This window comes from Indicator indicator, chromosome Z (assembly GCF_027791375.1).
Source record: "Indicator indicator isolate 239-I01 chromosome Z, UM_Iind_1.1, whole genome shotgun sequence".
Lineage (NCBI taxonomy): Eukaryota > Metazoa > Chordata > Aves > Piciformes > Indicatoridae > Indicator > Indicator indicator.
In genome coordinates this window covers 40,762,178-40,788,567 of record NC_072053.1, presented here as the reverse complement: position 1 = coordinate 40,788,567, position 26,390 = coordinate 40,762,178, and the positions used below count along the sequence as shown (strand labels likewise).

Here is a 26,390-nt window from a genome sequence, read left to right as displayed (position 1 = left end):
ACTACTATGAATTTCCAGTTTCATGTGAAATTATCTATGTTCTAATAATAATTTTCTTTTTCGGATATTGTATGATACCTTAAAGTGTTTTGCTTTCAAGATTAGCCACTGGAGAAGAGTTGTGCAATACTTTTTTTCAGGAATTATTTAGTTATGCAAAGGGAAACTGGGGCCAGACACATACCTTATTTTTTCAGCAAGATTTTGGTCTGAGTGAAACACAGACATCACGTCTATTCCTTTCTATACTGGAGTGTGAAGGTTTTTTAATTGATGTAGATATTATTAGTCTCCACATACAATAATGTAGCCTTTACATACAGACTTAAAACCTTGGTTTTTTTCTTGAAAAAATGTCACAAATATGGAATTATTTCATGATGTAACAATGGCAGTTAACTTTGGTGGGAAAAATATTGTGTCATTTATATTGATGTCTGCACTATTTGATAAATAGCTTTGTAGTTTGCATAGTGTAGGAGAGTAAAAGGATTTTGTTTGTTTTGTATTCATCAGCAATGGGAAAAGTAAATTGTCATATGGTGCAAATTAGTGCAAACTTTTATGTTTACCTGAACCGTGCTAATAGAGAATTTGCCTCAGAGTGTCTGATGAGTTATTTTTTAATACTTTCTCTTACAGATGAATACTGTCACTGCAGAAATTAAGCTTTCCCATCATTTTTTCTTTTTGAAATCTTGACATGCCTTATTTTTATGTTTACTACTTTGATTAATTTTTGTTGTTTTTTTGTTTGTTTGTTTCAGCACCACCAAAGTTTACAAGAACTCCCGTTGACCAGACAGGGGTTTCAGGAGGAGTTGCTTCATTCATCTGTCAAGCTACAGGAGATCCAAGACCTAAAATTGTCTGGAACAAAAAGGGAAAAAAAGTCAGCAATCAGAGATTTGAGGTATTAGGTCCATTGTTCTGTTCCTCTGAAGAACATTAATTCCAACCTCACTTCTTATCCCAATATGTGTGCTTTATTATAAGTTTTTAAGAAAAATAGCTGAATCGAGGATAATTTCGTGGGAGCAGTCTTGTGAAATTTTTGTTTTGCAAACTGGTTGTGCATAGCACTGTTAGAGAGAAGACTGCTACTGCAGTTTTCTAAACTGGCATGATCTAATTGGGGAACCTTGGTATGCTTTTGTTCAGCCAGTTATATTTTCCATGAAGGAGATGGTGAAAATTTTTTGGGGCAATGCTTGGTGTCTCCAAAGAGCAAACCACCTCCTTTTGCACCAGTATGCACTGAACAGACTAAGTCTGCTTCTGCTGTTTACCGTTGTTGCAGAGAGAGACGAAAGGGACATCGTAGTCCCTGCTGCTGAACAGGAAGTGTAAAACTTGTTTGCTTTTGATTATTTTCTCAAAATGACCTAGGAAAAAGCTTTAGAGAAAGCTGTTTCTTCTCTCTCTACTGTCTTCAATTAAAGAAAACAATAGAGATAATCGTCTCAAAGGATGGTGATTATTTGTGGAAAATAAGGCAACAAATATTATTCCCTCCTCTAGTGTCAGAAACATTTAATATCAAATATGGATTGACCTTTAACGTGAAGGAAAACTCAGAAAATGGGAGGAGGCTTGTAGAATGAATACCAAAACTGGCACTTACAATTTTTACTGTGTCTTTTTCCTCTAAGAGACTTCTGTGTTAAGAAAAGAACTGATTGGAAGATGACTAATTTGTATGTAAAACAGTTTTAATGTGCGTTTTATGATCAAATTATCTAAGATATAGCTATTAAAAGCTGAGGGAATATTAACGTTTTCTGTGTTAACGTTTAGCAGTAGCAATTGAAAAGACTGCTTGTCCTGGCTTTCAGGTTAGATTTACATCAACAAAAAAAATAATTTCATGTATAAACTATTTTTTCTCCTTTTCTTGGTAAAAAATATTTGAAGACATGGGAATTTGCTCATTAACCAATGTAATTCTTTGTTTGCAAATTTACTGCAGTGTGAAAAATAAAAACATAACCTCCTAGTACTAAAAACTGTTTGCACTTCGCAGACCGTATGCAGAGCTGTAATTGACTGGAGGGATTAACACAGAAATTTTATCATAAACTTTACAAAATTTGCCCCCTTTCTGGTCACAAAATTTCCACTCATGGTGATTTCTAAGATTGGACCTGTACCTTTTTTTACTTTATTGATTCAGTTTTATTTTGCAATATATTGTGGTTTATTTGCTTCATATATTGTTTTCTATGTACATGTGTACCTGTTTTAGGGAGAAAAAGCAAAAATAAAACAATTTTATTTCCATTACAAATACTTAAATATAGGAATAAAATAAACATATATATAAACATTTTAAAAATGCCTTTAGTGGTCTGCTGAACAAGCTGTATAGCTAAAGTAAGACAGCATAATTCAAAGAAACAGAAAACACCAAGTGTTGCAATTTTAATTATAACCACTGAACACAGTAGTTATAAAGTGTAGAGGGCACATCATTATTTCAAGCATCTTTCCCTTACTTCTGTTCGAAGTGAGGTCGTTAATTCATGCTGTAGAACCTCTAAATAAGAACAGAACAACAAAAATAATATTATAAAAAGACACCTGAAACATTTTGGGAAAAAAGAAACATCCGAGATTATCATCTGCACCAATAAGAGAATAATTAGATGAGCTTCTTTTAAATTTCTTTCACTTTTTTTTTATATATTTCTCTGAGTTTGATTACTTAGTAATAACAGATATGAAAGAATTTTACCTGGGCATCTGCCTTCATAAAGGCCTATTAAATTCTCAGGAAAGGACTTCAGTGGGCCACCTAATCCACAATCTTTCCCAGAGATGCTGTTGGTTATGTTTCCCCCTCCCCCCAGTAAACCTGGACAGCATTTTACGGTGTTTCATTAGTCTTGCTATCACTTTGGGGTTTTTTTCTCAAGTTGTACCTGAACCTTTTTGCTGGAATTTCGTGCGCATTATTAGTGTCTTATTTAACAACAAGGGAGCAAATAATTTATTTTCTCTATCATTGTTTAATGTGGAATGTTCTGACTCACAAGCTCTCATAAATGAGTTAGAATATTGGTGAGAACTATACGTTGTTTCTGAAATTAAAGGCTACAGTAAGACTTTATGATACCTTGCTATTAATCTTTCATCTTTTATTTATATTGCAAGCATATAGTAAAGATTAATGTGATACCAAAGGATTCTGTTTTTTTCCTCTGGCTTCAAATCAATACAAATAATATCAATTAGAAAAATCTGCTTTAAGTTACTAAGAAAGAGTAAGAGATTAACCCCAAATTTAAAAATTGCACCATTCTACCCTGTGATATGAGACTGGTTTTATTAAAATTCTATGCTTTTTCAGATGAAAAAAACAACATTCAGTGGATGAGGGAGTGGAATGCGTTAACTATTTGTGATATTTAGGAAAGGGGAGAACTCATCACAAGGAAAGTAAAGCCATTTTATGATACATTTTTGGAGACTCTAGACTTGAAACTTAATCTCTGGAATATTCACCCAACCCAATCTACTGCAATTGATTTTATTTATGATCTGGCAAGGATTATTGAGAGTTCAGACTAAAACAATAACAATGTTTCTTTTTGAATGTTACAATTGTGATTATTTGGATCTGGTGCTTACATTTTTTATGTACAAATCATGAGTCTGCATCAAGGCTGTGAAATTTTCTTTCCCCTCATAGATGTCAATTTAGTAAAAATGCTAATTATTCTTTTGTTCTTACTGGTATGAGATAGAAATGTTTTGTTGTTTAGGTTTTTTTAGGACAACAGTTTTACTTAGAATAAGGAAAATAATACAGCCTGTGGGGCTAAGAAACCAGTTTCTTCTCAGAAAACATCCTTGTTTTTATCTAATTTCCACTTAGACTTCTGCCACCGCTAAGAAGTAGCTGAGCAATTCCTGCAATGAAAATGGGAAGATAATGGGCATATATCTGTGATTCCCTAACCCTGTGTTTTATTTCTCTCACTCTCAACAAATATAAAGCTCTAGTGCTTATGTGTAAATTAGGCACACAAACATGTTCAAATAGGCATGTATGGAAGTTATTTTATGCATATATATATATATATATATATATTATATCCAAATATTGATTAATTAGTCTCTTAATTATTCACATGATTTCTAATACATCATTGGATAAATATACTTGTGTGGGTTAAATGCATAGCTAAACTGTAGTCCTGTCTTGTTGAGAAATTGCTGACCCTTTTTCACATTGGAGCTGAATGAGTGAGTGAACTGCACTTTGTGAGTAGAGTGGGAATAGAGCCTGCAGCAATTAAAACGAATGTAACTGGTGCTTGAAGGTAGAGTACTTAAACTAAGAGAATGAAGTGAGATTGGTGGTGAACTTCAGCATAAAAGAGCATTAAGTTACAGAATCCTTTCTTACAGCCCTTGTTTGCTTGGAAGGGGAACGTGAGTTTGATTTTCATCCTGTATTTTCTTGAAACTTGTGTTAGGGCAGCCATCCAATACTCATGGAACGAACAGCAATGTTACAAGACATTGCTTCTTGAACATTTTGCTGTCTGTGTGGAATTTGTCCTAATTCAAGTACTTGAAAAGCAAGTATGAACAGATTAACTGAAGGGTAGGCATTTGTAACAACATCTGTGACAGCTTTTGTTTCCTTCTATAGGTAATAGAGTTCGATGATGGATCTGGATCAGTTCTCAGAATACAGCCATTGCGTACTCCAAGAGATGAAGCTATTTACGAGTGTGTGGCTTCCAACAGTGTTGGTGAAATAAGTGTGTCCACAAGACTCACAGTTTTACGTGGTAAGTTATTTCTAAACATAACTAGTTACTTCACAGAGCTGAAAGTGCTATGTTGTAAAAGAAAGTTTTCTTTTCAGGAAAGTTAAGGACAGCTTTTGCAAATGGTCATTGCTGTAGTACTGATGTTGTTAAATACACACTTTTTCATTTAATGTTTGAAATACTGTGTTTCTGATTTTTTTACTATAAAATGTGAGGTATGACAGATTAGGGTGAAGAAAAAGAATGAAACAGGAGAAGTACATAAGTTTTTATATCAATTTTTAATCAAAACCCGGTGCTTTATGAATACATTTGATTTACTTTAGTGGTGTCCTTGGTAGCTTAGCTTTGTGTGATCAGCATTTACATGGAAATTTGCCCAATTAACAGTGTCCTTGAAAATATTTTTAGATGAAGTAAAGCTGCTGAAAGATTTTTTCCTCCCAAGACAGAACAAATGAAAAAGGAGAGGGCTTCTTCCATTTCAAATATATATCACCTGAATTATATTCTTAGTTTGGCAATAAGTTTTTGGAGACTGTAAAGGAAAAAAATCGATTTTTTTCAACCATTCTTTGTGGGTGAAGTTATGAATGTGCTAACAACTGTACTGTCTAGATAATACTCATGAGGAGTAAATACTAGTAGTCAAATGACCTAAATGTTTCATTCTGTCATCTGGAAATGAATAGAAACTGAATTTGGAGACATTTCATGAAATATTACACCGTTCAGTTTGCAGAGTTGTTTTTATGACTGAAAATTACAGTCTTGTATTGTGATTTTACATAGCATTACTTGATTTACAGAATTAACTGTTAGTCATTTTTTATAGGAATTGAAAATAATTAGCCAGCTTTACAGAATTTAAAGAAAATTTGTAAAATCTTTTATTTATTTTTTATTTAATCCTATTGCCATAAAGGTAGAGTGATAAGGAGATTTCTTTCTCTCATTTTTATCTGAAATTGGATTTTTATAAAAAGAAAATTATATATATAAATTTCTGTACTTCGATTAGCTTTTTTGATCAGTATGGACAGTCCTGGTATTACTGCTGAAGTGAGCTAACAAAACTGCATACAAATGTTACAGATAACATTTGAGAACACTTTTTTTTTTTCTAGAGATTGTCTGGTATAAGGAAACCTTTTTGAAATTTAATGTTCTTGTCTTTAATGCTATGATTGTTCCTTCTATTACCTTTTTAAAGTTCTTCTCAGTTATTTTAAAAATTCTTTTCAGTCTAGCCAGTGAGAATGGGAAGAGTGATATTTTAACAGTGCCATGGACCTGTTAACTCCCTAAGATAAGGTTTTCCTTTCATTAACTGATAGGAACACTTTTTATGCACAGTTTCTACACTTTTGAAAAATTAGCATAAAATGGCATTTTTATACTGCATTAAAAGTTTCACAAACTACAGGGAGATAGTAAATGGGAAGAGGAGAAAAAAACAAAAAAATCCCCCAAACCATGTGAAAACTCTACCACGTGAAGAAGTATTCTTTGTCTTCAGAGTTTTTGGAAAAGTATTTACAAGACTGTGTATGCATGTGTTCTGGAATGTACCAAACCAACCAAAGTTCTCATTTCGAGGCTTGTAGAAAAGAAGTTCTTCTCTACCACAGACCGTAGGGGTTGAAAAAGGTACAAGAGTTGTCTGAGCTTCAAAACTGACTGACTGTAAAATATGATCTGTTTGTTTGTTTGTCCTATTGATTATTTCTTTTTGCTCTCTCTTTTTTTTCGCTTTTGTGAGGCATATGTAGTTCTGCTACCTATTTCTTAGTTAAATAGCTCTGTGCCTCTTCAGACAACACAAACGTCAGGTCTTGTTTTAGAAAGAATGCATAATGGTGTACAAAAGCTTGGTGATCAAAAATGTATGCTATTAGTTAAGTAGTTAAAATTTAGATTAATTTTAATTAAAATTAAGTGTCTAATATGACATGAAAGACTGTGTATTGTTTGCAAGTGTACTATGTATGGCTTTTGCAACTTCTAGATTATACTTTGACCTTGGGAATAGAATTATGGGTTGAATCTGAAACTGAGAACATTTGGGAGCTTGTGAACGTACTAGGACTGTAGATTTATATAAAGGAATAACATCAGAGAAAGCAAGGACCATGCATAGTAACAGAACATTGTAGGGAAATTTTGTCTGGGTGCCTTGAGTACAATGACTTGCTACATTGCTTTCCAAAACAAAAGATAGTTCAGTACTGCAGGTACTAGGCTGGAAGGTAAGTGATTCTGTTACAATCTCCTACTTTGCAGACTTACACAATTCTTCATCTTGTACAGTCTGTAATAGTAGCCTTTGTAATAAAATGTATATTTTTGTATTTTTTACTACTTAATATCTTGGGCGGTGGTATCATCAAGCATTGCTGTAACTTACTTGCACAGTGTATTTACAGGTTCTATTCGGTTGTGGGTATTACATTCCACATATAAAGGCAGTTACGTGATTTAAGCAGAGATCTAACATTTCCAATACAGCAATTCAGATTGGAAATACAGGTGCTGTGATCTGCAGTTTCCCACAAATGGGATTCCATGGCAGATTGGCTGAGTACTCAAGATTTGCTCCTCTGTCTGGTATCTTCCTAGATTCTGTGGCTATAATTCGAGCAGTCTGTGGTTCAGAGAGGGCTGGGCTCCCTTGCTGGGCTGTAGCCTATTCTGGGATTCCTTTCTCTTGGAGCCTTTCCCCTTTCTTCCTTGGTCCAGGTGCAAGGCTTGGGTGTAGTTGTTGCCTGTTAGGACAAGTTCTTCAGCTGCTACTGTGGCAGCATTTGGCTCTTGCTGCTGTCTGGGTGAGAAGGCGGCAAGTTGCCTAACTTCTCGGCTGGTTTAAGTACTGTCCCAAGACAACTAATGCCCTTCGGTAGCACAGAACCCTCATAACTGGACCTATAGGATGGGGCATATCCAAACATGGCCAGGGACACACACAGGTCACAGCTGCATTACACAGTTAATCACATGTGCTGCCTGTTTATCTGGACCTTGGGAAGCGTCCAGGTCTGCACATTCACAGGTGCTTACAAGGTTACTTACACCTGCTGTACGTTTTGCCTGAACCATCTGGACCCCAGGAAGTGACCTGGTTAGCACATTTGCAGGTGCTTAGCCCATTGTCTGGAATAGGGCATGTTTTGGGGTTTGACCCTTCAGGACAGCTTTGTGGAAAACACTGCATCTGATTATGACTTTGTGGGAAGCAGTGCCTCTGTGCTTCACACAGCTGCTGAAGGAATAAATATACATCATAGATGTGAACAGGAATTAAATGACCAACTACGAAAGAGTGGAGTGAGTTGGATCCGTGGTCCACTTAAGTTTTACTCATCCCTGGAACATGTGTGCGACTGCATAGCAGTAGATGCACACACACACCTTTCATGTGTTCTTCAAGTCTTTCCATGATGGTGCTTCCACAGACTCAACCAGACATTTGTACCTGTTGCAAGAGAGCAACCTGTGGAGAAAGTCAGAATTTGCCCACAAGTATTGTGATCCTCGTATGAGACATTGGTGAAACCAAAATGTTCCCAGAAGTTGGCATATCTACCTATATTCATTTTTGCTTGTTTGATTGTTTCACTAAATGCAGTTTAACTGCTATAAATAATTTGCATATATATTTGCATATATATTTGTACTTTTAGAGCCAAACCTGACATTTTTTTATATCTGTGGCAGTATAGAGTTGCAGTAATTCTGTGCACCACAGATTTTACTCCATTTTGTTCAGTTGTTGCACTATAACCTGGTACTTGGGTCTGTAGTACTTGGGTCTGGAAGAACTATGAATATAAAGTCTTTATCATCTGAATGTTGAAACTTCACAATACAAGAAGGGAAAGGAACAGAGAAGGCAGCTACAGATAATAACATTTCAAGGCCTTAGCAGCCACAAAGTATTTTTTTTTCTGTTACCAGAGTAAATAAGGAAAAGTTTCCAGACTAAACTTTTACTTGATAGGCAGAATATTGTGATAATCTGGACCAAGATAGAATGTCTGCAATAAATGGAAACTTGATTTTCTGTGTATAAAGAAAGTTGCTGCTTTCCGGGATAGATTCACTCACATGAATGTTGAATTTGAAGGGAAAAAAGACTTGTATAGAGAAGTCTACAAGTCTCCTTCCATACAAAGGAGTTGATGCTATTTATTTTGGAGGTTTTTGTTTTGCAAACTTGTCCTAAGAATTGTGGAACAGTGCTTTGATTCTTTAATTCAGAATTACCAGTGTTCAGCTGGCCATGAATGACAATAAAATGTAGGTTCATTCCATACTCCACAGATATCAGAGATGGAACAACTTTGCTTATTACGTACATTCTTTTCTTATTAAAGCCACCTAGTTGGTTTTTTTGTCTTGCAAGTGGTGAGCTACTGACATTTTTCATGGCTGTAGAACAAGGATCTATGCAAGTATATAAATTGTTCAGGATGAGGAAATGAGGTGCCCTGTTGCAGTAGTGAAAACTGCAACAATTCCATGCCATTAATTTTGACAAATTCTGTTGTTCATTTTTAAAATAATTTTTAAAATAATTTTCCTTGATAAAGTTTTTTCCGCACTGTAGGGAGACTCTGAGAAACTTGGCTTCAACTATCTTTTGAGATGGTATATGGTTGCAGCACAGAACAGTGCAGGTTTTAAGCAAGGTTGGAAAAGGTCCAGTATAGTACAATACAGTACTTATGTACATTCTACTATCACAGCTGTTTGCTTTGTATTCTTTGATGTCTAGGAAGTAAAGAGAGAAACCACACAGGGCATTTAAACAGAAGGCAGTTTGTTTTCTTAGTCCACTTTTTTCTCTATTGTTATTAATCATACTGTGCATTACAAAAATACTGAGATACAGCATCATCATAGCATGGGCATTGTATGTGGGTGGAAGAATTAAAGTAACAATTATATGGAAAGTGCCTATGCCATTATTCTTTTTTCCTGCTTTTAGAAGGTGATTGATTTAATGGCAAACAGTCATTGCTGCATGAAATAAAAACTGAAATATTTACTAAACAGTGTTTCTTTGTCCATTGATACACACAGAGATTAAGACAAAGGTAATTAGGGAGATTATTTTTATTACACTCTCAGAAGTACACAACATTTCCACACTTTTTAGGAAAAGAAAAATAAAATAGCAACACAACAATCAAAACAGAGCCACCAAACCAGAGATGATGAATCCAAAGTGCTGGGGTTTTTTTTGGTTTTACCATTAGTAATAGATTCAATAATAATAGAAGCTCATTTCTTTATTTTTACTGTACCCAGTAGTACTGAAATTAGAAGGAACTCTTTCGAAGTAATGTGTCATCTGGGACAGCTATCTTTGAGGGAATGGAAATTACACAAATGGAGTGGCTCGGCTCTAATGTTGGAAAATGTGCTGTGGGATGTCTCATTTCTAGACGAATGGGAAGAAGGATTGTACGTATTTTGGGTATTAGCTGCACGGTAGGAGAAACTCGCCATGTGCCAGCTGGAGCTGTATAAAACGTGTGTACCAGTGTTTATCTGGCTTAACCGCTGCTGTATAGTCACATTGATTATTGCCAGGGGGCTGCTAGTAGGACAGGCTTTTAAAGTGGAATAAATAGAAACAAGGAAAGCAAGAAAATACCTTTGTGGAACTTCATACACTGGAAAGACATTTATCTCAAATGTATGTTGCGTGAGAAGAGTTTTGAGGAGCCAAATGGGTGTATCTTAGCCCAAAACTTACTGAACTTTAAGTTATTGTGCTATATATAGCACCTTGTGACCAGAATTAGCATGTTCATTACAGTCCTATTTTTATTATGCTGCTTTTTGAAGATGAACACTGTTGTTCCTGCTGTGAAAATGGTACTTTGCAGTTTATGTTGTAAAGCCTCTCCTGGGGAGCTGTGCAAGGAAGATTAAGGAACAAAACACATCTGCTTGACAGTCACACAAAATGATTTTGTGAAACAGTGAAACAAAAGGAGAGGTAGCCAATACAACTTAGGGGAAAAAAAAAACAAACACCAAAATAACACCCTTACAGGCTGTTAAAAAAATGGCATGTGGATTTCTTGAAATGGCTTACAAAGTGGAACCAGATTAGAAATACGTAGCTGTAATGTTAGAAAATATTTTGAAGTATTTTATTTGGGGATGTGAATGAATGATGGACAAATAAAAAAATTTACTTTCATGCAATTTTAAATATTTAATGAATTATTGTCTCTGTAATAATGGGGTGGTGGGATTTAACTACTACCCAGATCAAGATAAAAAAGAATTGGAATCATAGAATCACAGGATTGTCAGGGTTGGAAGAAAGGGATCTCAGGGATCATTGAGTTCCAACCCTCCTGCCATGGGAGGGACACCTCACCCTAGATCAGGTTTCTCAGAGCCCCATCAAATCTGGCCTTAAAAACCTCCAGGGATGGCGCTTCTACCACCTCCCTGGGCAACCTGTTCCAGTGTTTCGCCATCCTCATGGTGAAGAACTTCTTCTGAACACCCAACCTGAATCTTCCCATTTCTAGTTTTGCTCCAATACCCCTAAGTCTTATCACTACCTGACACCCTAAAAAGTCCCTTACTAGCTTTCTTGTAGGCCCCCTTCAGATACTGGAAGACCACAATAAGGTCTCCTAAGAGCCTTCTCCTCTCCAGACTGAACAGCCCCAACTCTCTCATTCTGTCCTCATAGGAGAGGTGCTCCAGCCAGAGCTCTAATCATCCTTGTGGCCCTTCTTTGAACATGTTCTGGCATGTCCAGATCCTTCTTGTAATAGGGACTCCAGAACTGGACACAGTACTCCAGATGGGGTCTCACCAGAGAGCAGTAGAGGGGGAGAATCACCTCCCTTGACCTGCTGGCCACACTTCTCTTGATGCAGCCCAGGATATGATTGGCTTTCTGAGCTGCAAGTGCACTCTTGTGGCTCATGTTGAGCTTCTCATCCACCAGCACCTCCAAGTCCTTTCTTCAGGGCTGCTCTCAAGCCAGTCACTGCCCAGCCTGTATTGATGCTTGGCATAGCCCCAACCTAGATGCAGGACCTTGCACTTGGACTTTTTGAATGTCATGAGGTTGTTATGGGCATACCTCTCCAGTTTATCAAGGTCCCCTCTGGATACCGTCCCTTCCCTGCAGCTTGTTAGCCACCCCACACAGCTTGGTGGTGTTGGCAAATTTGCTGGGGGTACACTCAATGCCACTGTCCATGTTAAGATAAAGATGTTAAGCAAGACTGGTCCCAGTACTGATCCTTGAGGGACTCCACTTGTCACTGGACTTCACTTGGACGTGGACCCATTGACAGCCACTCTTTGGGTGAAGTTGCCAAGTCAGTTCTTTATCCACTGAATGGTCCATCCATCAAACCCAGACTTTACCAGCCTGGAGACTAGGATGTCATGCAGGACAGTGTCGAAGACTTTGCTCAGGTTCAGGTAAATTATGTTGCTCATTCCTCCTCTATTAATGTTGTGACCTTGTCATAGAAGGACACCAGGTTTGTCAGGCAGGATTTGCCCTTGGTGAAGCCCTGCTGATTGTACCCAATCACCTCTTCATTATTCTTCTGTCTTAGCAGTGCCTCCAGGAGGATCTGCTCCATGGTCTTACCAGGCACGGAGGTGAGACTGACTGGCCTATAGTTCCCTGTGTCATTCTTCTTTCCTTTTTTTGAAAATGGGGGTTTTCTTTCCCCTTTTCTAGTCAGTGTGGACTTCACCAGACTACCATGATTTGTGGAATATAATAGAGAGCAGTTTAGTGACCTCATCCACCAGTTCCCTCCGCACCTGTGGGTATATCCCATTGGGTCCATGGACTTGAACACCTTCAGGGTCTTCAGAAAAACCTGATCTTCACTCACAGTTGGCAGTTCTTTCTTCCAGCCCCTGCCTTTATCTTCTGTAACTCCGGGAGTGTGGTTGGAGCCCTTGCCAGTGAAGACTGAGGTAAAGGAGTCATTGAGAACCTCAGCCTTCTCCATGTCACTTGTCACCAGGTCTCCTATTTCCTTTCTGAGGCGGTCCACACCTTCCCTACCTCATACCTCCCTACCATTAATAATAATTTTGTGAAATGCATAGTCCATTTCCCATGGCTGACTTCTAAGTTGCTGTGTGCTTTAAGATCATTTATAATACAGGCATATACATAGTATTTAATGTTAAGAGTTTAGAAAATAGTGTACCTTACAAATTCTGAAAGAATAAAAATGTAAGGGCCTACTAATGTATGTATAAGATGCAGGTATTGAGTTAAGCTTCTAGGTGAATACACATGTTTTTACTATTTTTGTAGCCATCTGTTGTTGATTTTTGTGTAGTTCTTTAAAGGCTATTTTGATAGATACTTGAAATAACATGCTCATTTTTTATTTTTTTTTTTTATAGTTAATATTGTTATACATTTCTGCTCATGTCCCTAGAAGAAAAAAAAAAACAAATGTTTTTCTTCTCTGTCACTGAATCTTTTGTTTGCACTTTTTTTTTCTTATTTTTGAATGTGTAAGTTGTCCCTTGTCTTGCGCATACTAGAGTCATAAGAAATTTAAAGCTGTGCATGAGGAAGTTTTTCACAAAAACTTGAGCAGTCATTTTAAAAAATGCATGAAAAAGCAATCCCAAATTTCCTGACATTTAACATAAGTTCCTGATGTCACGACATTCAGAGATTAGTAACTTTGGAAAATAGAAGACTTCTCAACTTATAAGACCTTTTAAGATGTCTTAAGAAAGTATTCGTAGTCATCAGATTTTTTTGAGTCTTAACTGTATTCCTTACATAATTTTTTTTCACTTGGATTGGTGGGCCAGTGTTAATGGGATGAGCTTCAACAAGGCCAAATGCCCGGTCCTGCACTTGGGCTGCAACTACCCCAAGCAATGCTACAGGCTTGGGGAAGCATGGCTGAAGAGCTGTCTGGCAGAAATGGACCTGGGGATTCTAACCAACAAGCAACTGAATATGAGCCAGCAATGTGCCCAGGTGGCTAGGAAAGCCAATGGCATCCTGGCTTGTATCAAAAATACTGTGTCCAGCAGGAGTAGGGAGGTGATTGTCCCCTTGTACTCATCTCTGGTGAGTACTGTGTCCAGTTTTGGGCACCTCAATACAGGGTAGATGTGGAGTGAGTGCAGAGGAGGGCAACGAAGCTGGTGAAAGGCCTGGAAAACAAGTTTTAGGAGGAGCGACTGAAGGAGCTGGGGCTGTTTAGTTTGGAAAAGAGGAGGCTGAGGCGAGACCTCATTGCTCTGTAGAACTACAAGAAAGGAAGTTGTGGAGAGGCTGGTGGTGGTTTCTTCTCACAGGTAATTAGTCACAGAAGAGGGAATGGCCTCAAGCTACGACTGGGTAGGTTTAGACTGGACATTAGGAAAAAAAAAATTCATGGAAAGAGTGGTCAGGCCTTGGAATGTGCTGCCCAGGGAGGTGGTTGAGTCACCAACCCAGGATGTGTTTAAAGGTCATTTAGACATGGTGTTTGGGAATATGGTTTAGGGGTGAACCTTATAGAGTAGGGTTATCAGTTGGCCGTCGTGATCCTGAGAGTCTTTTCCAAACTGAATGTTTCTGTGATTCTGTGAAGGTATTTTTTTCAGTTCTGTAATAACATAGTTGACTGTTTAGTCATATTTGTGTAATGAACATATAAGGAGAAAATTTTCCTGCTGTCAGGAAAGTAATACCATCTATCATTATGTTTTTGTGAAGGTTTATTTTTATTTCCTTCTATTCCTCACTGAATTTTATGTATCACTGTAATTGATCCAGCAAAGTTTCTGGTTTGTGTACAGTGCTATAAAATCATCCGGTTTAGTACATGTGCATAGGATCAGTTGGGTGGTCTTAAGACAGAAACATTGGCTTGAAATCAGCAAGCTGGCTAGTCTGTATTGTAGTTGTTCTTATTATATATCTATAAAAGAAAATAAACTTGTTTGTGCTAGCACATAGATAGATGTCTGACAGTTGTTGTGATCTAAGAAGAGGAATTGAAATAATACTGGACAAAAGTAGAACAGTTCTATTTAGCTTGAAAGAATTCTTCACCAGCCAGTTTTGGCTAAGAATGTGCACCTGTTAAATACTTTCAGGCAGCAGCTCAATGAAAAAATTTAGTATGACCCATGCTGGGGTATTCCTTTTCTAGTATCTAATGACTGCATATAGTGTTATAACCATTTTTGGTAACAAGAGTAAGTTTATGCTGGCCACTTGGAAAATGCCAACTAAGCCATTCTGAGCAGATAATTTTTAAAACACGTGCTTGGTTGACACTTTTTTCACACTCATTGATACCTATGATGATTTAATTCCTTTTTGTATACTGTCATCACCAAATCATTATAAATCTGTTAGAAACAAGTAACAATGAGAACAGTGAAAAAGGAATTAGTCACGGTAGGAGGAATATTTCTTCTGCCAGTCTGTCCTTGCAGTGCCAGTATCAGGTGATGCTGCATAGAATTAAAATGAGTTTTCCTGACTGAGGAGTCATAACTTGCTATATACAATAAGTTAACCATTCTGATCTGGTTCCTCAGTGACCCAGATTCAAGCAGCAGACAGAAAAGGTATTAGAAATGAGCTTTACAAGAAAAGGTGGAGCGTTAACCATATGTTCAGCTGCTAGCAGTTCTAAATAAGGATAAGGTTTCTTAAGTTTATGTGCTATTTTGCATCATTGTGTATCTATAAACATACTTTAAAAATCCAGCTTTTCCCAATTTCTGCCTAAGTGTAAGGTACCTCCATTTAAATAAATCTGTCATCCAAATTTTCATTGTGTTATCTTTTTTTAATGTATTTGCAAAATGGTGTATTTGAATTGTTACTAATTACAAAACTGTTCTTCATGCACCAAGAATATAATCACTTTTTCTGGAATTAGTTGTTAGGCTTGCATTCAAGGCCCTTGGCCTTGTGTAGAGTCTTACTGGTTCAGTATCAAGGTTTAAGATTATGCAAGCTTTCATTGTTTAGTAACCTAACTTCACTGTCTCAGTTGAAGTCAGTGCCTTAATGAAAGCCAGTGCAATTAATCAAATGCCATGTTTCCTGTTTTTGTAATCTGTGGCCTCAATTCCACATGCATGTTGTCTATCCATATGTCCACTGAACAAATGGTTATAATATTAATTAGCAATGTGATTGTCATTACTGTGCAACATTAAAGTAAAATTGATAGCAGAATTCTATGTCAATTCTGTGTCAGATTTCATGGCAATGTTTCAGTTAATGATTAAAAAAGTAATATAATTCTCGAGGTTGTCTTGAGATGATACGATGCTCAGTTACTCAGCCCCTGACACCATAAGCATATCTGTAAGAAACCCACTGGAATTCGCAGCATGATACTTTCTATTTGTTGTCACAGCTAATGTTCATGTGAGGTGCCTAGTACAACATCATATGACTGACGCAATTACTAGAAAAAGAAATTCATGTAGCAGTAGGTCTGTCTTCAGCTTTCTGGGCTGGTGGTTTCAGTCTTATCAAATACACCATTAAGATGGCAGAAATATTTTTACTGAAATGTAGGACATGTTTGACACTACTGTACTGAAGTGACAGTAAATCCATATTAATGTATTAATGTATTAGGTACTAATCTTCCAATACAGAAAAAGCCTAGAAAGAATGGGTTTTCAGGTTTATGTGAAAAATAATTTAGAAATTAAAACAAGAAAAGTTACATAATAGTTCTGCTTGATTAGCCTGGTGAACGGTCAAAATAGTATTTCACAGAATCACAGAATATGTCTGGTTGGAAGAGACCTCAAAAATCATCCAATCCAACCCTTGACCCAGCACTGAAGGGTCAACACTAAACCATGTCCCTAAGCACCAGGTCTACACACTGCTTGACTCCACCACTGCCCTGGGCAGATGTTTGATAACCTTTTCACTGAAGAAGTATTTCCTAATATCCAGCCTGAACCTCCCTTGGAGCAGCTTGTAACCGCATCCTCTAGTCCTGTCATTTGACATCACGAAGAAGAGACTGGCCCCCTCCTTTCTCCAACCTCACTTCAGGTAGAGAGCACTAAGATCTCCCTTCAGCCTTCTCTTCTCTAGAGTGAAGAACCCCAGAGCCCTCAGATGCTTCTCGTAGGTCATGTGCTCCAGGCCCTTCATGAGCCTTGTAGCTCTTCTCTAAACAAGCTCCAGGACCTCAATATCCTTCCTATAGTGAGGGGCCCAGAAATGGACACAATACTAGAGGTGTGGCCCCACCAGGGCTAACTACAAGGGGTTGATTGCCTCTCTGTTCCTTCTGGCCTCTAATACAAGCCAAGATGCCATTGGCTTTCTTGGCCACTTGAACACACTGCTGACTCATATTCAGTCAACTATCAACCCATACCCCCAGGTCCCTCTCCAAGTTGCAGCTTTCCAACCAAACACCCCTAAGTCTGTAGCTTACCATGGACTTGTTGTTACCCAGGTGGAGGACCTGGCACGTGGCTTTGTTTAACTTCATACACTCAATCCCCTCATCCAGATCATTAATAATAATGTTAAAGAGGATATGCCCCAGTACTGAACCCTGGGGGACACCACTAGTGACTGGGTGCCAGCATATTTAACTCCATTCACCACCACTGTTTGGGCCTGGCCATCCACCTCGTATTTTATCCAGTGCAGAGTGCACTTATCCAAGTCATGTGCCATGAGTTTCTGAAGGAGAATGCTGTGGGAGACAGTATTAAAGTCTTTACTAAAGTCCAGGTAGACGATCCACAGCCCTTCCCTCATCCACTAGTTGGGTCACCATATTGTAGAAGATCTTTTTAGTCAGACAGGACCTGCTTTCATAAACCAATGCTGACTGGGCCTAATCGCCTGCTAGACTTGTAGACTTGTATGTGCCATGTGATGGCACTCAGGATGACCTGCTCCATAACCCCTTATGGCACTGCGGTCAGACTGACAGGCCTGTAGTTCTCTGGACCATCCTTTTGGACCTTCCTATAGAGTTACTGTGATTATTAAGTTTAGACATAGGACCCAAAACTTAATATTAAGAATGCATATGAAAGCATTTACTTATGGTGAATGCTGAACATTAAAAGAAAGATGAAATTCAATTGATTTTGTCAAATCAAAATTAATGTTATTATTAGTGCTAGTAATTAAAGAATTCTGAAGCAATTACTTTTAACTCATACAACAAAGCAAAGAAGTTTTCATTCCCTTACACTGAAAGGAGATTGAAAGAACTGTGATTTACATGGCTCTGTGGAAATGGAGAAACTTTTATCAATACTCCGAGGATTAGGCAGGATGTAAAATCCTGTTATGATGTGTACCACCTTAGCTGTTTCAATGCTTGCTGTAAACTCACGTGAAATTGTGCAGCTCATTTGCTACCGTTCCACTTACCTTTGTAGCAAATAAATAATAATAATAATAAATAATTAATAATAAATAATAAATAATAACAAAGTCACCACTCACTAGTTAATCAGCAAATTGAATTTCTTTGTCTTACAAATCAAAAAATCAGGTGCACTTACAAATGGATAAATTGTGAGTTAAGTCCACTGTGATTTAAATTATTCCATTAAAGTGATTTACTGTAAAATGACTACAAAGAATCTACTGTGATATAAACCATTAGACAGTCATGGCAGCATTTTAGCACCTTTGTTTATATTGAACATGTAATGTATGGTGTCAGTGCATGCATGCTTAGTATGACAACAGAAAAATAGAATCGTAATTTTTCAAGTGAAAGCATTTCAATAGGCTTTTCAGTCAAACACAGTCAAAAAACACTGATTGGAGACATGTTCTGTGATGACTGTCGATGCACCTGAATCTTGTTTAATGACACTGAAGTCTTTCATAGCAATGATGTGTTTCAGGAGGCACTGCCTTAACGATGGGCCTACAAGAAAGCTGGGGAGGGACTTTCTAGGATACCAGGTAGTGGCAGGACAAGGGGGAATGGAACAAAGCTGGAAGTTGGGAGATTCAGACTGGACATGAGGAAGAAGTTCTTCACTATGAGAGTGGTGAGAGCCTGGAATGGGTTACCCAGGGAAGTGGTTGAGGCCCCATCCCTGGAGGTGTTCAAGGCCAGGCTGGATGAGGCTCTGGCCAGCCTGCTGTAGTGTGAGGTGTCCCTGCCCATGGCAGGGGCGTTGGAACTAGATGATCATTGAGGTCCCTTCCAACCCTGACTGATTCTATGATTCTATGATCTGTAAGTTACTGCTTTTACCTGAATTAGTGTGTTTATTATTAGAGCAGAACCTGTCTTGATCGGGTCTCGGGAGTCTGAAAAGGTTTCTTTTTACTGGAAGCTAGCTAGTGTTACTCCAGTTCGCAAAAAGGGTGTGAGGGAAGGTGCAGGGAACTACAACCCTATTAGTCTAATTGCAGTTGCTGAAAAAATTATGGAAAAGTTTTGAAAGGTGTTTGAAGAACAATGCAATCATCAGAAGCAATCTGCATGAATTTACAAGGGGAAAGTCCTGTTTAACAAATCTAACCTATTTCCATGATAATCTAGATTTATTGTTTGCTTGTTGAATTGGTCTAACAGCATCTCTCAAGATATTTTCTTCCTTACATGGTGTAATTGAGTTCACATTGTCTTGCCTACATGAGAGAAACAGGTGGGAGTTGCCAGTTTTCAGTCCCCTGTTCTGGAAGGCAGTTCTTGTTCTCCCAAAGAACTCTGTAAAGTTCTGTCCTTTCCTTTTTGTCTTGCTGTTGTGGGTTCCAGTGGTGGAAGAACCAATTCTGCTTCTGTTGAGTGTTTTTTCTTCTATTCTGTTGGTTCCAGTTTAACTGCTTTTAATATCTCAGAGGAATTTCCACAAAGGTTGGTGTCTGCTCATCCTACTCCCAAAGCGAATTAATTCAGTTTTAGCTTCTTGTGTAGTTAGTGCCGTTGCCGTAGGATGTTAATTTGCAGTATTACCGCTTCTGGTGTTTTACCACAGTGAAGCTGTGGTAGAGTCAGCCATCCTGGAGGTGTTAAAGAATCATGTGGACCTGACACTCTGGGACATAAGTTAATGGCCACGGTGGTGTTTGACTGGCAGTTGGACTCAATGATCTTACAGGTCTTTCCAACTAAAACAATTCTTTGATTCTATGATTCTATGATAAGGTCACCCACCTAATGGATGACTGAAAGACAGTGGATGTAGTTATTCTAGATTTCAGTAAGGCTTTTGATATTGTGCCCCATGGCATCCTTCTGGACAAGTTCTCTAGCTGTGAGATGAGTAGACCCATGGTGCACTGGCTGAAGGGCAGGGCTCAAAGCGTTCTAGTGGATGGGGCTGTATCTCTTTCATGACTAGTCACAAGTGGTCTACCTCAGGGCTAATTCGTAGGCCTGTTCTGTTCAATATAATAACCAGTTACCTAGATGCAGGGGCTGAATGCACCATTATCAGCTTTGCTGATGATACCAAACTGGGAGGTTCTGTTGACTCAAGGGGCAAGATACCTTGTGGAGGGAGCTCTGAACAATGATTAATTCCATTAAATTTAGCAGGTTCAAGTGCCAGATTCTGCAAGGGTAATGCCAGACACCAGTCTAAACTGGCACAGGAGTGGCTGGAGAGCAGCTGTGCAGAAAGAGATCTGGGAGTGCTGGCTGCCACTATGTTCAGTGTAAACCAGCAGTGTGTGCCCTGGCAGTCAAGAGGACAAACCACACCCTGCAGTGCATCAAACAGTATAACCAGCTGGTTAAAAGAGTGAGTATCACACTGTTCAGCATTTGTGTGGCTCAGCTGGAGTGCTGTGTGCTGTTCTGTACCCCACAATGTAGTACAGATGTGAAGGTCCTCAAATATGTCCAGTGGAGGGTAACAAAGCTGGGGAAAGGGCTGTAAGGCATGTCCTGTCAGGAACAGCTAAGGACTTCGGGCTTGTCTAGTTTGAAGAAAAGGAGGCTGAGATGTGACCTCATTGCTCTCTACAGCTTCCTGATGAGAGGAAGTGGAGAGGGAGGTGCTGATCTTGTCTTCCTGGTATTTAGTGAGAGAATATACGGAAATGCTTCAAAGCTGTGTCAGGTGATGTTCAGACTGCATGTTAGGGAACATTTCTTTACTGAGAGAGTATTTAAACACAGGAACAGGCTTCCTAGAGAGGTGCTTAATGCCCCGTGCTTGTTAGTGTTAAAGAGACATTTGGACAGTGTCTTTAGTAACATTTCAGTCAGCCCTGAAGCAGTCAGGCAATTGGATTGTTGTAGGTCCCTTCCAGTAGAAATAGCTTTTCTATTATTCTATTATTCTATTCTATTCTATTCTATTCTATTCTATTCTATTCTATTCTATTCTATTCTATTCTATTCTATTCTATTCTATTCCATTCCATTCCATTCCATTCCATTCCATTCCATTCCATTCCATTCACTACATTTTAAAAGATCACTTAAAGGAGGATGTTTAATGTGTTAACTTAACAATTCCTATAATTTTCAATCAATGTACATTTTTTATGTGAACATGACATTGTCTTGTTCTTTCCATTCTCATTTGTATTCCCTGCTTCTCAAAACTAAATTTGTCTAGGAACAGTACAGTCATGTTTTTGTATCCTATCTAACTTGGCTAAGAACTGTTCCTCATTGTTACAAATGGCAGATATAAAGTCTATTTTCTATTTAATCATTTAGAATTTAGTACTTTTAACTTGGTACCATGTGCAAAACCTCATGTTAGATCCCATATATTCCATTGTTTCAGCTGCTGTACTGCCATGTTTTCACTATGCCTGTGATTTATTTTCATAAAATATATCAACTTGTCTTAAATGGCATTATCTGACCAGCTCCTAAGATAAACAAACCTGTACAGACAACCTCTATCTTAATGTTCACACAGAGATTTATTTGGGTTTTGGCTATACAGATAAGGTAGAAGACTGTCTGGGGAATCCTCTTCATTATACCTACAGTAAAATGATTTTCAAGGAAAGCAATTTGAGAGGCTGAAAAGTTGCCAGGGATGTTTGTATTTTTTAAAAAAATCTACTGTCACTTGGAACTTGATTTATGGCAAGAAGATGAAGCCAAGTGCAGAAAAGCCATTAGTAAGCCCAAAAGCAATCAGTTGTTCTGTTTCATTCAGCAGACAAGGGGACAGAATTGAGAGTGTGTTAAAGTCAGTGAAAAAATGGTCCTCATAGCTGGATTTCAGATCAGTCAAATCTTGAGTTTTGTCAATAGTTGCAAAATGTTAAAACCATCCCCCACCCCAAAAAAAAAAAAAAAGGTTTGGGGGAGGTGGGGCAGAAAAAATTCTTGGGCTCTACTATTGACATTATTTAAACCTGAAAATCTATGCTTTAGGCCTATTGATAGTTCTTCTGGCTTTATGTTAGATCTTAGGTACTTTAAAATCTTGGAATTTTTGCTTAAGTCCTGAAATAGAGGATGACAAGCTTTAATGTGAGATCATCCAGGGGGAAAGACAATGTTGTTTAATGAGTTGCCTGACCTCAAGTGACAGTGTAAGTAAATAAATTTATTTTATTCCATGACAAAAAAAGAAGGGTACAGTAGGACATAAATTGGTACAAATTGTTTTAAGATTACATTTTTAGATTGAAAATACAAAAAAGAGAGCATCTGAGAACCTCATGGACTGATTTATTGCAGATTTCGTATTAGAGGGAAGAACAGAAGGAAAGGTAGTGGCTGAACATAACTAAGGACATTTTAGCTTTCATCCATGTTAATATAGATTGTTTTAGTCCCTGATGCCTGAAGCATAAGTCTAATTCTGCTTTGAAAATAACTTGTGGTGATTAGGATTTTAATATTATTTTAGGTGAATTGGAGGCAGGGGGAAACATTTAGACAAGGGATCATAAAATCTGTTCTTAGTAGATCTATAATAACTAACTTTAATTTACTTCTGCTTATAAAAAGAGAAGGAAAAAAGATAGCTGCTCTCCCAGTAGCATATCAATTTCTAGTTGCTGAGAAAATGTAAATGTGTATCTTTGAAAACATGAGAATTTTCCTAGACCGTGTAAGCATTCTCTGTGGACGGACTACTAAGATAGCACAGCAAGCAATGTCTTCCTCTGTAACAGAGTGACTAAATCACAGCTCTTGCGTCCATTCTTTCACCATTGATAAGTCTGTGTTATTCCTTTCCAAAGCCAATGTTTATTAAAGCATGAAGGAAGGGGACATTTTTTTTTCTGATGGTTTTATTTCTGATAGATGAGCAAGAAAATTAAAGCAAATTTTACTAAGGGATGCTTTGACTTCTCCTTCAGTTCATCCTGCCAGCAAAGATCATTAATAGTAACACGTCTGCTTGCTCTCTTTTAAATAAGGGATCAAACTATATCTTGCAATTCTCTGTATTCATCTTCACCACCTGGTCGAGAATCCTTTCTGTTGACAGGATTGCTAACAAGACAATTCACAGGCCTTTTACTAGTTACCTCTCTTAGATTACTCAAGGCATCTCTAACTCAGCCATCTGAGGTTTGTTCTTAAAAGTGAATGTTGGCAAGATTGCATCTTAGCTTTTGTCCTGGAGACAAGATAAATTGTGTTTGTTTGGTGGTCAATGATTTACTAGTTCTCAAAAGAAAAAGAACTGGGATTCTGGTAATGCTTGCATGGATATTAACCACATGTAAAGGCACAACTCCCAACAGAATAGCAATATTCTTCACATTGAATGACACCTTTTGTTCTTTTCCTCTAGACTTACTAGCACTGATTCCCAAGTGGCCCTCTCCTATCTTGCTCCATTAGATTTCTTGGGATCCCAAAATCTGCATATATTTGTGAATTACATGAGTCTTGATGCAAAAGACTCTTCCAGTAATCACTATTAAGAAATTTTTACCCCAATCCTCTTAAGAAAGCATGAATATTCAATATTGTACTAAAGGGTTTTGTTTTCACATTTGTTGGATATTGTGGAAGAGCTTTCTGGTTTTTTGCAATCCTCTCCTGTAGAAGGTGCCAGTTCTGAAGGACTGTCACACCATCATTTGGAGGGGGCTTCATGTTAGTATGTTTAAAAATTTTAAATTCCAAAATACTTTCTTAAATGATAAAGTGTCTTAATAGGCAGGTAATCACATTTGGGTAGAGATCATCAAACTTTATGTATATCAGTTTTCTGTGTGGTTAACCTGGATGCCTTTGGTATTTCTTTTATGCCGTTTGAAGTTAACCTTCTGAATAAAGGAGAAAATTAAAAGAGTTGTTTTTTTAGCAGAGTTTAGTGCTGAAGGAGGAATAGAGTAGTGAAAATAAAGGGCAAGAAATGGAGTGTGCATTTTTAAGCAGCTTTATGTTTTCTATTGAAAAATGTCAGATCTCTTATATGTTTTCTGTTGCACTTAAAGTGTTGTTTGGTGTCTTTTCTTTTTCTTTGTGGCACAAGCAGCCTTTCAAATGTAAAGAGTTTGGTAAACTAATGGTAGCAAAGACGTTATGAGTTGCAGAAGGGATGAGGGATAGAGCAGTTCTGCTATCATCTACAAGGTTAATGGATGTGTTTTGGGGATTATGATTTTTATTCTTGCTCAGAAAAAAAAAAGAGTTCTTACAAAAGGAGTAAGTTAAGGAATGATTTCCTACTGTATTTAGACAGTAAAGATCTTTGGAGGCATAACTTATTCCAGCCCCACCTCACCAAAATTGCTTGCTCCAACCACAGAAACTCTTACCAATATGAATGTTTCAGAGGAAGGATTCTGCGTTCTCTCCTTTCACCAGTCTACTTTATTAAATAAGTATTTAATGAATGTATTTGAACTATTAATTTTCTTTTTATTAATAATAGGAACTGGGACATGCTGTTTAAACCCCTTTTCCCGTCATATCTTATCTTTGCTAGACATATAAACAGCCATAGGAAAACTTTAAAAATTTAGAATTTTTGCTGCATTATGACCTGTACTAATGTATTTAAAGTGCAAAATGATAGAGTACTGCATTTAAATAAAATTCTGAGTAACAAGGAACTTCTCCAGTGTTTGTACTGCTGCACACTAGATCAGCAGATATTTTGTTATCCTGCAAAATTAGTGGGATATCTTAAGATATATATTGTATGCTGGCAATTCAGTCTCTGCTAGCACAAAGTCAGTAAGTAATGTGAGCAGCATATTGTTTCTTTTTAATTTTTAAGTATCTTTTATTGACTTTGACAGAATGTTCACAATGATCAGCTCATGAGACTTTCGCCTATTGCACATAATTTTGTTAATGTTTTGATGAGTTTTAATTAATAACTGCTGTTTATTTTTTCATTAAAATGTAGTATGTCTTCATATTAGAGCAATTACAAGGAATTTTCTGATTAAAAGACCATTTATTAACTTAAGACCTACAGGGGAGATATTTCATTTTAGCTTTTAGAGACTGGCACAGTTTTGTGGAGCTGCAGCTGTTACAGGAGCCATGAATTATCCTGAGAGTGGAATTTAGGAGTGCATGGAATTTAAGGTCATCTAAGTCCAAAATAGTATACAATAAGTTTGTTTCATTGTAAGAAAATTATGCTAGACAATTTATTTTTGATACTCAAGAAATAAATATAAAAGTTCTAAATCCATATTTTTTCAGGTAAATTGCAATTTCCACACATTAAATAAAATAACATTACTACGGAAAAGAGGAGAGTGAACTCCATGCAAAAACAGTTTATCTCTCTCTTTATCTGTCTCTCTTTTTTTTTTTTCCTTCATTCTTCCAATTCATACAGTCAAGCTATGAATACAGGCCAAGATGCCTCTTACCTTTTTTTTTTTTTTGTAATTTTCAGTTTTTCTACCTAAATTTTTTTCAACACGTTTCAGGATGTGGCAGAATCGTATAAAGAGAACCAGATCTGAAGTACAATAGATACCCAATAGCATGATTATTGTTATCTGAGCAACTGCTGCACTTAAATCCTTCTCACTGAAAAAGCCAATATAAGCAGGGCTAGTCAGTGACAGAACTAGTTAGTGTTACTAGATAGTTAGGGGACATGCTTTCTAAGCTTGACGGAATTGTTACATAATATAATGTGGTAGGACTGGATAACAAACTTCATTAAATTCTTGAGCCTTACTCTTCCTAGTTTGGCTGCCGACGCAATTGATTTGCATTAAGTTTCTCACTCTTAACATTACCAAATAATAAATTTGTTATGTGTGTGTACTTTCCAAGATGTGGATTTTAGATGTTCTTCTCTCTCGTTCTTTGAGTGTGCAGTAGTTGTGACATGCCTCAAATGACAGAAGGTCAGTCTTTAGAAAAGAGTTGTTAACTAGGGAGTAAAAATGCTTCTCCTGAAGATATGTGATAGGCCTGTAACCGATTTCATCCATCATTACTGGTTGTATTGTAGTTCTGGATTTTGTGAGATCATCTCCTTGAAGTGGGACAGGAAAAATTCAGACAGCTGGAGAAAAAAATGTTATGTATGAGTATTGAATGGACAATTCTTATCCATGATTGTCTCAAGATGTGTTGAATAACTTCTATTATGCAATGGATAAACTACAACTATCTGCCCTTCATTTAAACAAATAATTGAAATTATTAAATGTAGTAGCATCTTCTTCCTTGT

General features: G+C 37.4%; 1 protein-coding gene across 1 annotated transcript in view; it reads left to right on the top strand.

Moving 5' to 3' along the window:
- Positions 1-775: 775 nt before the first annotated feature.
- Positions 776-26,390, top strand: part of PTPRD (protein tyrosine phosphatase receptor type D) — a 253,661-nt gene continuing 228,046 nt past the window's right edge. The window contains exons 1-2 of the mRNA XM_054397277.1: positions 776-913; positions 4,661-4,802. The gene's annotated coding sequence lies outside the window, so the exon portion shown is untranslated. The remainder of the gene's footprint in view (positions 914-4,660; positions 4,803-26,390) is intronic.